This window comes from Protopterus annectens, chromosome 1.part1 (assembly GCF_019279795.1).
Source record: "Protopterus annectens isolate FY-2018-M chromosome 1.part1, PAN1.0, whole genome shotgun sequence".
NCBI classification, from domain to species: domain Eukaryota; kingdom Metazoa; phylum Chordata; order Ceratodontiformes; family Protopteridae; genus Protopterus; species Protopterus annectens.
Window position 1 is genome coordinate 1,477,179,613 of NC_056726.1, and position 14,648 is coordinate 1,477,194,260.

Genomic DNA, 14,648 nt, shown 5'->3' on the forward strand with positions numbered 1-14,648 from the left:
TCCAAAGGAATCTTTTCCACCGGTAGAAAGCAAATGTTGGACTTGTAATGGAGAAGAAAGGGTTAACTGGGTTTTGGAAGTGTAACCAATTACTGCTCCATAGCTATTCTCTTTCCACTTTCCAAAATACTAGAGAGATGCATACACTCTCAGGTCTCAGATTACCTCCTTACTAACAACCTCCTTTCCAATACTCAGCATGGTTTCCGACCAAACCATAGCACCACCACTGCCTTACTTTCCTTTACTAACACTATCCTTCAGCATAAAAACAATGGCTATCTCTCCTCTGCTACTTTCCTAGACCTATCTAAAGCATTTGACATGGTCCCACACAAACAACCTATCTCTGTCCTCAATAACTTATCCTTCTCTCAGTCACCAACTGGTTTCAGAGTTACCTGTCTGACCGCAAACAATCTGTTGTATGGCAGAATGACATATCTCCCCAGCTGTCTCCATAGGGGTTCCCCAAGGATCCATCCTTGGACCCCTACTCTTCTCTGTTTTCACCAATAATCTAGCCTCTGCCACCAAACATGGCACACTCATACAATATACAGATGACTCAACCATCATCTGCTCAGCCCAGTCCCTACCCAAACTGCAAAAAGTCACACAGGAAGCCTTTTCCTCTGTTGAAACTTGGTTATCTGATGCCCAATTAATACTCAACCCAAACAAAACTAAACTACTCATCTTCCAACCCACCAAACATACTCAAAACAACTCTCACTTTAACATCACAGCAAAAGACAACACCACTATATACCCAACTGAACACACCAAATTGCTAGGAGTGTCAATAGACAAACTAAAATTTGACATTCACATATCTATGACCATAAAAAGTCCACAAAAAACTAGGAGCGTTATACAGAAATAAGCAACTTCTCACCAAAGCAGCAAAGATTTCAATAGCAAGTTCCCACCTTATCTCCACCCTACTTTATGCCTCTCCAATATATACCAACCTAAGGCAATGTGATCTAAACAAGCTAGAGACCTGCTACAACAAAATCAACAAATTCGCCACAGGGGCATCCTACCGTAGTCACCACTGTCTCTCACTTGCTGAACTGAGCTGGCTTGAACTCCCTCCCCTCCTTCAATGGTATCAACTCTCACTCGCCCACAAACTAGTAAACCATCCGCTAAATGTCCCATCCCTCCAGAATCTACTCCAACCCTATCGCACCACCAGAACACTAAGATCCAGCAACAAAAATCACTTGCAGATCACTAAACCAATAACTCTGCTGGTGAAGCACTATTCTCTTGTACCATAGCCAAATTATGGAACTCCCTCCCACCCACAATTACCTCCATACCATCATGCACCCACTTCAAAACTTTACTAAAAGCGCACCTAAAAACATGCTGGCTATGCCCTTGCAACTCCCACTCTAATATCACCCATCCACCCACTACCTTTCTTTCCACTCCACTAACTACCTTGATTATAGCAAGCTCAGATGCTCATAAGCCTAGTACTTATTATACAGCAGGAACCTCTTATTGTAACATTTGTTAATGTCTGTTATGTACTTCACAGATAAAGAATCTAGTTGTCTACTGATGTACTATGTTCTTCATCTGTAAATATATTGTAAGTAATTGCTATGTTAAATTGTTAATTGCTATGTAATCCAATGTAACTACTGTCTGTTTATTTTAACTGTGGAGCTTTTCTCCCCGGGCCTCTGCTGAAAATGGACCTACGTCCAGTCGGACACTCCCGGTTAACAAATGTAAATAAATAAATAATGATTTGACAAAAAAATTCCCTACAGTGTACTCTGTCAGAAATATTGGGTGAGTAAATGGATGTGACTAAGGAAATTAGTATTTTTTAGACGGGCTACAAGATCTGAACTGCCTAGACATAGTAAGGCCATAATACGTTTAATTATGGTGGCTACCAAAAAAAGCAATTACTAGAAAATGGAAATCAAAGACTATACCAACTGTACTTAAAGTACTGAATATTGTAAAAGACATAAAAGAACGGAAAAGGGATCTTTAGAAAAGAATTGGAGCAAATTACACAGAAAAAAAATGGAAATTGTGGGAACAATACATGCAGAATAACATTTTGTAGGACTGAGATTTAAGGGAAGGCAGGGATTGAGCAATTTATATAATGTATATGTGATGTATAGTGTTTTTAATTAGGGATAAGTTAATATTGTTTGTTTTCTTTTATATAAATGCATGTTTCCCCAAGTCTTAAATGATAATTTAATAAAGGAGTTAAAAAAAAAACAACAGGGAAGACTTTCCTGTTCCCTGTCCCAGGACCAACAGCTGTGGCTCTACCTTGCCCACTGAGGGGATCCCAACAGCCACAGTGGCTGTAGGTGCTACACCAGAGGGATCTGGGGTAAAAGATAAGTGGTCTGAGGTACAACTAATGGCCATAGCAGAGTTACCCACCTGCGACTGAGTCAAATTGTAGCCTGCTGTGGTGACACACTGTTTGCTTAACTTTTTCTTTTTGTGGCTGGAAGGAGGACTGACTGTGGGAACAAATGGTATGTTCCATGTTCAACCAAAAATGGTGCCTCTTTCCCAGTAAAAACAAGCAGCAAAGCTGGTGAAACTTAAAAGTCTTTAAAAGTCACCTTTTTCACATAAAAATATAGCAAAAAGCACTTTAAAACACTTTTGAGTGTATTTCACTTTTTGGGGCTGGCAAATTCTCCACAGAAAAATGGTTTTCAGTTACTTGAAATAACTTTTAAACTTAGAAGAAAAAAGTGCACTCCCATTTAAAAGTACAGTTAAGTCTTGTGACAATCCGTTAAAACACAAACTCCTAACTGAAAAATAACTTTCCTAAACAGTAGAGTACAATAAGACATTTTTAATGTGGAAGGTACTTCCCCCAAAGAGAACCATTCTGCCTGGTAAAGGAACACCACAAGCCAATCATTGGGCCTTCAAGGTCCACACAGAACTAATCTCTTCAATGGCAAAAAGAGCTCACAAACCTATTTTACTCAGCTCAGCTTGAGCTGACTGAAGGCTTGTGTGAGTGGAAGGCACCCTGAAGCTTTAGGAGAACGTCAATTGTTATAGCCTTTGCAGAATATAACCCATTTAGCCAAGGTTAATGTAACACTGGTCAATATGATGAACAACTATATATTATTATTTTTTTTTTATTATACCATATAAAAGTGATTTATATTGGAGCTAGGCGCTTAAAACGGGGGTAGGAAGTGACGAAGTGGTAATCCTGGTAAATTACAGCAATGAATTTCATTTATCAGCGCCCTTTGAGGTATACATGTGTAAATACACTGCTGTTGGGATGACATGGGTCATCATCAGTTTCCTCTTCCTATTTTGGAGCAATGCCCAGAAGCAACCTGTGTGTGCCCTTCAAGTGCCCTGGATCTTCCACTTGTCCTATGATGAGCATGCATTCCTTTGCATTCCTACTGCATAATCTAAAGACAAACCAGTTTTAACATCAAAGATCACTGGCTGATGCTTCTGTTTTCATGACAGTCTGATTAGTTGCAATTATAACTTCATGCAAGCATGACAAAATGCTGCTGGTGGGGCACTATGAAGACAGGCATGAAAAATACAGAGCACAATATCACAATATGTGAAACAGAAGTGATTATACATAATTATCTCTTTCAACATATTCAGCTGCCAGTTCATCTTACTAAAGTCAGGCCTTCTTTACTCCTCTGTTTTTTTCTTTTTTGATAACTAAATGAGTGGGCTAGTCCAAACACTTTTTTTTTCCAGCCATGACATGATCACAAGACAGACTGTCAGACAGTACACAAGAGTAAAGAATGCATCATACATATAAGCAGCCGTCTGGTAATGTGAAATACAGTGTAAAGCAAAAGAAATCAAAACATCTAAATAACTGTTCAGTTAGTACATTCGCCCTGAATTTAGACTGTCATAACAAGTAATTTTATTTAAAATGCAACTGAAGACAGCCGTGAATCTTTTGTAGAGACAGAATGCACATTAGCTAGTCCTGCTTAGTTAAACTATGTTAGTGGAATGACATGTACTTATTCAGATTTTTTTTAAACATAGTAAAATCAGCGTTACTTGAGCTTTGCTGTTTATTTTCCCAACAACAGGCCCATCTGAAACATGCTACAGGCATTAAGAACTACATTCTTGCAATGTTTTATCTTAATACTGATATTACAACACACTAAAGCAAATATTCAAATAAGCATTGCGAAAGCAGGCTCATGCAAAGCTAAACATTTGTTTTAAATGCAACAGTAACAGGAGCTGACCTAATTCAGCCCACATTACAACTTTCTGTTTACTCACCACCCCTTGTATATATTCAGCAGTGTGTTTCCAGAGTGCTTTCCAGACTCATTTTGTAGTACGTAAAGCCTTTTATGGACTGACTACGGGAAAGGGTTTCCCTTACTTTCAGATGTACTGGGTGCAAAGGTTGCCATGTATTTTCACCCAGCCTACTGGGAGGCCTCTCAAAAAGAAATATTCCCGTTGGACTGCAGATCTGTATATAGTTCTCAACAGCCAACCACAGTTAGCTAGTATGTCTTAGTTCCCTCCACACATTGCCTAGGTTACCAGTGATGTCAGCATTTATCAGCCAATGAGGCATTTCCTGGGAGCTCAGTTTCATCTCTGAAAGGCTTTCACTAAAGGCTACGGAGTGCACATCTGGTAATGGTTTAGGCAACTTGGATTTTACTAGCATATCAAAAAGCACTGTTTACTTGTATAGCAGTCTTGGAAATGGAGAGAAAACCATATAGCTGCCACACCAGAGTAGCTTTAATTTAAACGTATGCCAACTTTTGTCATCCAGCTTTGATGTACAAAACACTTGAAATACACGCAGGAATGCTTATATTTATACTCAAATTGTTTTTTGCTTTGGAATAATGACCTGAAAAGTGAATACTTATTTTAAAAGTGTGGTTTGTCATAGTTGGAAAATATCCTAGGACCAACTCACTTACCCTGTCCTCAGGCCACATCAAATCAATTAATTTATTGTTTACCATTTATCTGGGTAGTATTTTCTTTGCAGCTGTTTGAAGGAACCTAAGAAAACCCACCAGGTCAGCAGAGTAAATCAAATAAATGGAACGAATGAATAAGTAAATAAATACATACATATATTTGTAGCACATCATTTATATGGATAGCATTTGCTCGCAAACTCTCTGCATTCCTGAGGTATATTCTTTGTAATCAGAAACATTAGGCTGGAAGGCATGTTTTTACATGCCACGTGGATGATGTTTAGGGATAACTAATGTACTGCACTTCAGACCTGCAAAACTACTTTAACTGACATCCAACTACATAAATATGGAGGGTGACCTGTAAAAAAATCTTTGAAGTATCTTGAATTTCACATCAAACATGATTAACATACAATAAGTAAAAAAAAAAAAGCTTTAAATGTTGCCTTTTTCAGCATATAACTGATGCATCACCACAGGGAAACATATTACAAATATTTACTAGACGGTCTCTGATATTTTTAATTCATTTTGATTGTGAGCTTTCATATTCCACTTTGTTAACTTTAATACTTTTTCAGTTTATGGTTATATTGACTATTTACATGGTCTTAAACTCTGGCAGAACTGCTGGTCAGGGGCACTTTCTGCACACATAAAATACTGGCATTCATGCTGCTGCATTTTTGAAATACATCTTTAAGAGTTTTTTTTTTTTAACCCTGGCAAACAGCGCTTTTCTCAATGCTCCAAAAATTCAGAAATTGTAAGGGGGCATGATAGAACATAAAAAGTGTAGTTATCTCTGGATGTTAATTATAATAACAATAATGGAGTCAGAAACATGTCTATTAGTCAAAAGGCATTGTGTACTGGGACTCCTGGTCACTTAATTAAAAAGTCTGGCAGAGTCATTGAGAGATGTAGGCCAGGCTAGAAATTAGGAAAGCAGTGGCTATCGAGATGACCTTAGAGGGGGTAAAAGCATTTCAGCTGGCACGCAGGATAGCTTGAGAACCTGAATTGTCTAGTTTAGAATCAGAATGGATAGGTGCAGCTTCAACAGCATGCAGCTAAGGAGGTTCAAAGACTAGATACCAAGTCTGGCAAAGCACCAACTTGTGGAAGGAGTCTGAGATCCTTTGGGTACCAAGATGAGCATAAGTTGTTGTTTGTCTTTCGGCTTTTTCCTGGTAAGGGGTCGCCACAGCGGAACTCCGGCCCACTAATGATTGGCAGTAGATTTTTTTTTTTACGAAACGCTGAGGTGACAGCTCAATGCCCAACCTTCAATGAAGGCACGCCCATTTACACACGCATGTCTTTCGAACGCTACCCAACCATGGGGAGGACATGCAGACTCCACACAGAAGGCACTCCCAAGCCGAGAATCGAACGGGAGAACCTCTTGCTGTGAGGTAACAACGCTAAATTCCTTAAACATTACTGACTGTTATCCCTTGTCATATCAGCTGAACCGAGAGAACATTTTTACACAGCAAAGGCTTAGGTCCACCATAGCATTCATGTGCATAAAAAAATTCTTAAATCTGTTTCACAGAAAGTAATAGTTGCTTTGGGAAAATAAAGTGTATATTTATGTGAAATAACAACTACAATGAGGAGCTGATGAGCAACTACAGAGTGGTCATATCCTCAAAAAACATTGTTGCCAGACAGTTAAGTGAACTTTTCCCTCTTGCTGAGCAGACTGCTTGGTGCAGAAGGATAAAGCCATGACTGTGATCTAAATGACCTGGAATCAGCTAGTGACCTGGGTAATGAAGAAGCCAGCCAGGAAAAGTGGGAGTGAGCAATGATATTGACTTGTTCATCCCAGGAAAAGAGGCTGCCTGATCCATACCAGGAAGATTACATCAGGATGCATAGTGCTGGGCATTGCACTTTGAACTGCCAAGCTGAGCTCATGCTGCAGCCAAGGGAAGTTCATGCATGGAAGCACAAAAGCACATGGGCGTGGCACTGCACTCCCCACTATGGTGTTACAAATAGACTGTAGGAGAGGGGCACTGCTGGCCCCCCCTATGGTGGTACAAACTGGCAAGGGAAGGGGCACTGCAATCCCCATTATGGTGGTAAAAATAGACTGTAGACCCCATTATGGATGTACAAGCAAACTAGTGAGTGCAGGTGAGGAGAACTTCAGTCCCCACTATGGTGGTGTAAACAAACTGTTGAGAAGATGGGTTGTGCAGTTCCTACTATAGCAGTACAAGCAGCAAACTGATGAGAGGAGGAGTTAGGTATCATAAAATCCTCTTATGAAGCAGAGAGGATGATGTCACACCTGGGGACTTACCCTCTGCCACTAACCAAATTTAGTGAGAGTTCACCATCCTGATCCCCCCATGGAGATGGCCCCAGTCCAGGGAGGGGGGAGATGAAAAGTTTGGCTTGAGCTATGAGGACTTTCCCATACATGTAGCTGTATGTCAGTCAGAGCATTAAAGTGGGTATCAAAACAGAATGACAGATAAAAAAAATTCTGTTTTTGTACCCACCAAAGCTAGGAGTGTGTGCTAAGAATGCAACTTCATTATACCACAGTCTCCCTGAGGCACTGTGGAATTTGCAAATAAGAAAAATGTTGCTGGACTATACTGACAGTCAATGAAGCACAATGTGGTCGGGCAGAAAAGCCATTTGAAGGATGGATGGAACAACATGTCACCACAGGGCAAGAAATCAAACTGGGCAGTGGAATTCCTGGATCAGAGGTTTTACAGTTCAAATCAACTGTCACAGAACTAGAATAACAACACCAGGAAATGCGAGAAGACTTACTGGATATTAAGGATGTTGGCTATCAATACAAGTCTGAAAATAGACTAGTGGTCATACCATAAGACTGCAGATAGTTACCAGACAGTAGTACCTTCATATCTGTTTGTAGGTTCAAACGAAAGTAATTTAAGCAAAGAAGAATGTTGTTATATTACTGTATGCTCAGACAACTGGAAGCTCCAGGGTAGTGAGTTTAATGCTAACTGATAGTAGGAGGGGCTGGAAACTCCAGGGTATTAATTTTCATGCACACTGATAAAAGGGATACTGGAAGCTACAGAACAGTGATTTGGGAGCTTAATGATTGCTGGGGTGCTGGAAACTGCAGATCAGTGATTCTCAGGCTTGCTGATAAGAGATGCTGGAATTTGTAGGACAGTGATTTTCAGTCAGGTCAATAACAGCAGGTGGTACAACCTGCAGGAAAGCAATTTTGAGGCTTACTGATGCCAGAAAGCGCAGCGGTGCAGAATGATGTTAGGATTCTGCCAAGCCTTCACAAAGGACAGGAAATAAGTCCCCAGTCCCATGGTATAGAGATAAAGCCATGACCATGTCCCAGATGACTCGTGAATAAATACATAGTTGCTTGAGGAAGCAGCCAAGGAGTATGGGAGCAAGTTGTCAACACTGCCTTGCCCTTCCTGGAGGAAGGATGGCAGGTAGACTCATTGCAGGAACACAGTTATATCACCTGCAGCAAGAAGCCTAGAATCCACACATTGTAAGTGGTGTTACTCATATCAAAGTTAGACATGGTAACATGCATGCACCTCCTGGTGGCATCTGATAGCATACTACACAAGTCACTGGAGGGTAGAGGATTGGACAATCCACAAGATTGACAGACTAGCCCATTCTACCTCCCCCTTGCTTACATCCAGTCAGGAAACAAATAGATTAATAAGACACACCATACAGGGAACAAATATGCAGGAGGGCTCTCTCCCTGACCAGTTTAGCTTAGTTTTCACCACAGTGGATGACAAACATGCCAAATGAGTGCATGAAGGAGAAGCCACTGGGTTAATTTTACAGACTGAATATAAAATGGGATGAAAAAGAAGACAGTGCTCATTGGGTCATGGCCCAGCATTATGTGAGATTGCTTTGATTGGACCTCAGTGGTCAGGATCTTAAGTAGTATCCATGTGAGTTCACGTTCACCCTCACCTAAAAGATGATATATGTATACAGTTTTTTTTGCTATTTTCTCCTCTCTACAACTGACCACCAGCCTGCCCCCAGGATCTCACCTCAAATGTCTGGTCTACCAAGCCAAATCCATGCTTATGGCTGATGACATCAAGGCACCCAGTGCAATATCATACTGCTACTGGTGGAAAGCATAATCTTCCCATCCCTTGCACACATCAGTAATGCCCCAGGGTGGGACATGCAATGGGTGTCAGCCTGGTCAGGACCCCCACTCCCAGAAAGGGCTTGTTGTCAGCAGGGCACTCCGACCATCCCCAGACAGCACTAGTGCTATTGTCTGTATAGGCACATGTGAGAAGAATACTTTATTGAGGAACTCCCTCTTGCTCAAGTTCTTTTATATCACATTCCAGTCTCAGGCTGATGTTTTCTTGGTGCTGCAGCTTTCCTGATTTAAAGGTTGATTTTGCACATTCATCAAGAGCAAATGACATTTTTATATCAGCTGAAAAAGTTTTGACCACTTGCAGTTGTGCTTTCAGCTCCTAATCTTTATGAATCATACAGTTTTAAATCATCCACAAAAAGATGAGAAGTCTTTACAATTTGTTTTTCCTAGGAACTAAATTATAGCTATGACCTAATCTGTTAAACAGTCAGCTTAATGGGTTAAGGGCAAGACATAAGAGCAGTGGTGACAGAGTCACCCTAGAATATCCCCTTTTGAATTTTTATCCCTGGGATAATAATTTGTCCTTTTATCACAGCTTAACTGTAAAGTGGTTTGCCATTGTTTCATGGCTGATGTAATGTAATCAATGTATGGTGTATCTTATACATACATTTAAGCACCCTTATCCATGAATGTGGAATACTGTCAAATGCTTTTTTGTAGTCTATCCATGCCATACTTGGATTCTTCCTCTTTTTACAGTTCTCTATTATAACTTTATTTAACAAATGATCCTTTGTTACCCTTCTGTTCTACTGCCATGATTGAGTTATCTTCTAAAGGACTATAAACTTGTGAGCATCAATTCCAAGGTATAGTTTATATATCATTAAAAGGCAAGTTACTGGTCTATATGTTGTAGGATAGCTTGCAGATTCACTCTTAAGTAAGTAGGAGTTGTGACAATGTGAGGTATTGCCAGCTATGCCAGGAGATGTAGGGCAGTGTATAACATATGCCAGCATAGCTAGCTGGAATTTTGTGAAAAAAATATGTCATTTGTATATCAAACTGATTTGTACAGATGCTTGTGTTGAGAAATGTATTTGTAAAGCTGCTTGTGTTTAAAAAATGTATCAACAGTGGGTCCTGACTGTAGTGTAACTGATCAAATGTATATGTTTTAACAGAGGATACTGTGAGGTTAAGCTCAGTCCCAGCTAACTTTTAGAAAAATATCCTGAAATTGTATTACCTGGTTTAGGCCATAAAGATTGTATCTTACAGTTCTAATTGCAGACAGAGGGCAGGATTCACAAAGCCTCCGTGTAAGAGTTAGCAAGTCTTACACGGAGGCTGCAGTTAAACGGGGTGATGTCAGCATGCCATGCATATTCATGATGGCATGCTGAATCACACCCTAGGCTAACACGGTCAGTGTAGCAATGTAGGGGGCGTGTCCGCATGGCGAGTCCTGCAAAGGGACATGCCCCCAGAAGAATCACAGTCCCGAAAGGAAACTCCCATGAGCGAGTCCGCGGAAATGTCAAGAAACACAACAGCACACATGCCCCCACAGACTATAAACCCAACTGAAATGTAAAACGTAAAAATGAACAGTTTAATTTTTTTTTATAATTTCAAAAATGTTTGCCCGTAATTGTGCTCGTTTGCGCGGGTGTGCCCTTCGCTCAGCCACAGTTAGCAGTCATTGAAAAAGCATATAAGATCTAAATATGAAAAATAAGCCAAGTAGCAATAGCGTAGCAGTAGAGACGTAGGCCAAAGAGGAGGTAGTCACGGTTCGAGCCCCAACAACATCATTTTTTATTTTTAGTGAAATAAGCACGAAACAATCCCCTGACATATATGTGTATATATATATTTAACTATAATTTAAGTAAAATGTAATGAAATGGGCCATGTATTTTTGAAGAAATCTGACACAATAAAAAAAAAATATTTTATAAGTGCCCATAGCTGAGCAGCGCTCTAACAAGCTGAGTATGTTTGCCCGTAGGTGACCAGTGGTTTAACAGGTGTAATATGAGTGCCCGGAGTTGAGCAGCACTTTACTATGCTGAAACTGTGTGCCCATAGCTGAGCAACGCTTCACATAGCGTAATATGCGTGCTCATAGCCAAATAACGTGTTAACCAGCATAACCTGTTTGCGTGGAGCTGTGCAGCACACCAACCGGCTTACCGGCGGGCAACGTTGAGCAACCTGTATCAAAGCCGCCTTTAAACAGACATACCTCCTAGCCTGTCTAGACAGTAGTAAAATAAAAATGCCCAGGCTCGAACCCAGGATACTGTGCATCATAGTCATAGTACTGAACCACTAAGCCATGACAGCTGTACTGAAAAATGCAGTATTAGCATATTTATAGGAATGAATGGAAACAGAAGCATGACAAAGCAGGTTTTTTTAAGCTGATACAATTCCAAAATGGCCAATCACAGATAAGTGCGGGAAAAACAGCATATATAAGCCCCATAGGCGGGAATACACAACATAACTGATTGTGAAACCTATTTGCAGTCAGGATGGCAGGTGTAGGAGAGGGTAGTCACTTCCGAGCACAGAGGTGGGGTGTTAAGGAGTCCAAATACATGGTTTGGCTCCTAGTCCACGATCATGAGGCTCAACTCATGCAGGGCCAGGTTCTGTGGGGTGCGTACAAGGCAGAGGCATGGAACTGGTTGGCACATGATCTCACCAGTGCCACAGGCATACCAAGGACTGGTGAACAGGTCTATCACCACCATGCGGACCTGAAGAGATGAAAGCAGGACCAACTGAACCGTTGGATCCAGGAGGCCTGGCAAATGCCCAATGCCCCACTACTGAGTAAGTATCCATGTAATTATGTATGTAAGGAATTATCCTAGCTGATATTATGGAGATGTATGTTCCAATATTACTTCATTTATATTACAGCTGCAGGTGTGCGTTCTGCAAATCGGCGAGCCTATGGTGATAGGCTGGAGTGATTGCGCCACCAGGCAGGTTAGTAATTATATTTCTGTAATTGTTATACAATATAAGTGAGACAGCTTGTAAAAGAGTTCAGTGTAGTTACATATTAATAAAGTTCAAATAACACTAGAAGAAAGATTCTGCTAGCACTGTATGATTAGATAAGTGATGCAGCCTGCAATCCAGAAATAAAAATTAAACAAGTCTGAAATAGAGATTTCCCACCTGTATTGTAATATCAGATAACCTGCTGCAGCCTGAAAATTAGTGGTAAACAAGCTAAAGACAATAGAGATGTGTCAAATACATCCCCTTTGAAAATCTCCCATATGAAACAAGTGAGTCTGTTGGAAAGGATTGTTGTAACCAAGTATTACATGTTAATAACACCTAGAATAAAGTACCATCTTGAATTGTAAAAATAAAACAAGTGAGAGTGTGAGAAAGAGGTATGAATCGACCAAGAAAGCTGTTATAACTTCTGAATAAAGTATACTACAGTCAGTACATAATGAAATGAATGAGACAGCCACAACCAAACAGTGAAATATTTGTAATAAAGTACTGAAGCTGGAATGTGTCTGTCCCACAATTTGGATATGTTGCTGTACCCTTGCAATATGGAGATAGTATGGTTGTATGAAATAATGAACATCCACAGTTGTCTAGAGCCATATAAATGAAATGTAGCAGGATGCGGTACCTGAACATAGCCAGATATGAAATGTGTATGAATAAAAATGCAATGTATATTAATGTAGCAGTAACATTCCCATCACCAACATTCCTAAGGTTACATATAGGAAACTGTACTAAGACCTGTAGGGTATATATATCTGCAGCTACTACAGATGTACAGCATACGTATAGGTAGTTGAAGTTGTTAATGAAATATTTCTTCAGCCTACCCTATATTCACAAATAATGCCATTCCACAACAAACTGGGTATGTGTATTCACAATTAATTCCTATGGACATTTGTCCTGTTGGTTCAAACATATTTGCATGTACGTTGCTGCATGTGCCCTGTTCAGATATCCAAACCTGATGGCCTGTTGCCATCAATCAACCCTGCATGCTGTTGGATTGTGTACTGTTGTTCAAAATATGCATGTGTTATGCTTGCTGTTCATTGTTTGGAATTCATGGGTGTTTGGTTAATGGGAATACTGATGCATGCTGTTACAACTAATTTTGAATGGTATTGTTTGTTACTAACCCAAAATGTCATAAAATATTGCTAAACATAGGACAACAGGGAAGGCGGGTTCCAGCGGACCCACCTCTCCCACCTCAGCTGGCAAGTGCACCTGGCACTAGTGCCCAGGCCAGAACCTCCTCTGGTGGCCCTTTGCCACCTTCAGGTGGAAGCGCTGCAGGGGTTGGGGCTCATCCCCCCTCTGCAAGCGTGGTCGGAGGAGACCGTCCACTCACCCTCCAAAGTGTCCGGTCTGTGGTGCGTAGCGAGATCAGGCATTCTGTGCTTGAACCCCTACGCCAGCTTGAGGCTCGGGTGGCGCAACTCATGGGTGTGCCTGCTGCCCGTCCTACACAGCCCCCAGCACAGCCCCATCCTGGGCTGTGAAGGCACAGTGGAAACTGCCCATGGGTGGGGATCTCAGTACCACTGTTGCAATCTGTGGGCTCATGGGCTCGCGATATCCAAACATCCATCCCCGTCAATTGTTTCCCCCCACATGTCATACTCTGCCCCTGTATGCATCTTGTTTGTCTTGTCCATTAACCTCTCCTACCTACCTCCTCAAATATACCTACTTCCTGTACCTCACATTCCACTCTCACCTGAAAAAAAAAATAAAAAAAGGGCACTCGGTTCCCGCAAAAAAATTACGCCCCATACATAGCTGCCCATTTTGCAGACATGTCTGCTGGACATGTGAACTGGTAATTACAATTGGCTGTACAACATATTTTGTTGTCCTCACCCCTCTCTCAGGGGTGGAAGGTTTTAAATTTCACACCAAATTACAGACATATGCACAGCTGTTGCTGATAAAGAGTGGGCAGCTATGGGCCTTTCCTACATCCTTCCTGAAAATCCTGAGCTTGTTTTCCTACTGTCCTACCCTCTTTGTGCCCCCTTTTTCACCACTTTCCTATCTCCCCATTTTCTTTTCTTTCAAAGAAATTAGCGCAGGTGTGCACGAGAGTAAGCACTTTTAAGCAGTAGTCAGCAGGTGTGCGCTTGTGTGCGCGAAGCTAAGCGACAGTGTGCATGTGTGAGCACCGCGCAAACCAGCGCTAACCCACTTACAACTGCTTAAAAGTGCCTTAGTCACTCTGAATGACAAGGTCTGTAGTCTGCTCAGCAGCAAAATAAAATTCCTCTGTCAGTCTCGAACCCAGGACCTTGGAAACACTAGTCTGCATGACTTACCACTAAGCCATGACTGATATAAAAGAACTTTGTGCTGAAAGCAATATATCATGAAATAGTAGGACTGAATGTAAAGGGAATATAGGAAGGCTATTACACAAAGCTTTTCTTGTATCTTTACTGGCAATTCTT

The 14,648-nt window shown here is 41.0% G+C and overlaps 1 protein-coding gene across 2 annotated transcripts in view; it reads right to left on the bottom strand.

Annotated features, from left to right (window-relative positions):
• The window catches only part of CCDC28B (coiled-coil domain containing 28B), a 191,391-nt gene extending 186,928 nt beyond the window's left edge, over window positions 1-4,463 (bottom strand). For both annotated transcript variants that reach the window (XM_044082596.1, XM_044082588.1), the window contains exon 1: window positions 4,324-4,463. The gene's annotated coding sequence lies outside the window, so the exon portion shown is untranslated. The remainder of the gene's footprint in view (window positions 1-4,323) is intronic.
• Window positions 4,464-14,648: the final 10,185 nt, after the last annotated feature.